Consider the following 2,543-nt stretch of genomic DNA (forward strand, 5'->3'; position numbering starts at 1 on the left):
GGTTTCTAAAAAAGGTTTTGGGAGACAGTATACGAGGTCTACCCCCTCCCTAACACATAATGTTCTGAGAGTCTATTCTTAGAAGCATGTTCTGACAGATTACAACTTTCTGGTAGCAAGACAGGAATTGCTTAAGGACACTCAGAAGCGTGACTACACACTTCTCAAGTATGTCTGGAGATGGGGTTATTAATAACTGCCAACTGCATTGCTTGCCTCAGCATATTGTGGGCAGCAAAGAGGAAAGTTGCTTGGTCTGTATTGGCTGAGCAGAAAGGAGATTTCTCTGCCCGTTAACTGCGAGGATACTGTGAAGGCACCAGTCATAATTCCATGAGTTGCTGACCTCTTCCTGGGACTTCATGTCTCTGAAAACCTAGAAAGCATAGTTTCTAGATTGCTCTCTTCCTGAAGAAAAAGTCTTACATTTTTTTTTTTTGATCTTACTGGAGCTGTCAGTCATAAATTTCTCCAGGAAATAGTTTAACTGCTTGAACACTTGATTCACAGTCAGGCAACAAACTATGTAGTAATGAAGGCAGGGCTGTGTTGGTTGGCTCTGCTTTAGAGGAACAAATACATAAATCAGAGCTTGTATCTAGAATTGATGTGGTCATTTTTTTTTAAATTATTTTATTTATTTATTTATTTTTGTGTTGTTCCCTCCCTCTCCACCTTGCCCTGTGGGGAATAGAAAATCCCGACTTGGTGGTTCTAGTTCTCTTGCTGCAGTGGTATATTTAGGAAATTGTTTCTTGGTACATTTGTTTGGGCTGCTCATTGGCAAAATGAACACAGAAAGTATTTCTTTTTGTGTAGAAACCAATGTTTCAAAATCCTCAAGGAATAAGCAATTGGTTTATTTTGTTTCCATTCAGTCTGGAGTAGAAAGGTACTATATAATAATATCTAGAAGTGAAACTGAATTTGTGAATGCATGGGCTTGTTTTACTGCAAGTAAGGTTTCCTAAAAACGGAGATGGACAAGCCTTTGCTCCTGAAATAATGTGTCTTAATCTTTGTGTAGTTATTTTACAAATTTAGGGCACAAATCTCTAATAATGCACTGCAGGAAGTAATTAGGGTGTTAATTATTAAATCTTTTCATGTTACACCGCAGTCAGAGAGGTGTCTATATTTTAAGTCAATCTGTAAACACCCAGAAACAACTCCAATGCTTATGTCAGTAGCCTATCTTCATTCTTTTGTAAATCTCATCTCATCCTGTCACCTGTCCATCTGGGTACCGTTAAGGAGTCAAGCTGCAACTAAAGTGCTTGTAGTATATCAGTGCTTGTAGTATATTAGTGATTTGTGCTTATGTTGATTACTGTAGTTCAAGTAAGCAATATTATGCTTGTATTCTAGCAGCCACTCTACAAAAAAAAAAAAAAAAGAAAAAAAAGAGGGGTGTTTCCTACAGTTTAGGCTTGGACTCTCAGGACTCTCAGTATCCCGCTGTGATGTCCTGTGTAGGTAAAACATACAACTGATTTCTTCTCCCAGGACAGCTTCAGCTGCCAGTTAAGATCATTCTGAAGCTGTTCAGTGACTACTGTGATTTTTGCCATGTACAAAACTGCACTTCCGTGCATCAGTTTCCCCATTTATGTGTAAGGATAACAACAGTTGTTTCAAAACACTGACATTTACTAAGAAATATTTTTTAATGTAAACTCTAGATATTACTTTGAGGATTCATTCAGTATGTGTACATATATACTTTTTTTTTTTTAATAATCATCCTGATGAACATCCTGTTGAACAATGTTGATCCTTTCTACAATATTTAACAAAAAATGTCAAAATGGTTTTATGTAAAATAAAGACTCAAGGTTTTGTAAGATTTGTAATTGCAGTAGGACTTCTGTGAGATTGCAAAGGGGGTAGGAGGAGGAGTAAGATTAGTCATCCACAGGCTCAGCTGGTATGGATGCACCCACTCAATGAGTAACTAAAAGACAGGAAAAGCTGCACAGGAAGACGGTCAGCAGCTGTGTTGAATTGTCCTGGGAGTATTAATTGTATAATTGCAATCATTTGTTTACATTTTCTGTCTACAGTGACATTATAGAGCACGTCGTTGGTAAATAAGGTGGTTGCTTAAGTTTGTTCTCAGAACTGCCATAATCCTGGGGATGGTGTGACGTGACTGTCACGGATTTGTGCAAGGAGGAGCACGCTCCTTGTCCTGGCTCCCACATAGGTGCAGCGGGACAAGACGGGCTGAGTCACCAGGACACGTTGCTGCTGCTGGAAGGGCTGATCCTATTCCTGCTGCATCTTACTGTGGGTCCTACTGTTCCTCTTGCGCCAGCTTTAGTGCCTCAGTGAGCTAGTCAGAAAGGTAAATGAGTCAAAAACACATAATTAAATAAATAAATAATCCCTCACTCCTCCCATTCTTTTAGCAGATAAGCACCTATGGAAGGAGGGGGGTCAGGAACACAGAGCAGAGCGACCTTGTCAAAATAGTAAGAGACATCAGAATTGATTGGTTTAATAACTCACGGATACTAAAAGGGGAAACTTCACTCCCATTC

Source organism: Anas platyrhynchos, chromosome 1 (genome assembly GCF_047663525.1).
Source record: "Anas platyrhynchos isolate ZD024472 breed Pekin duck chromosome 1, IASCAAS_PekinDuck_T2T, whole genome shotgun sequence".
In the NCBI taxonomy this organism is placed as follows: domain Eukaryota; kingdom Metazoa; phylum Chordata; class Aves; order Anseriformes; family Anatidae; genus Anas; species Anas platyrhynchos.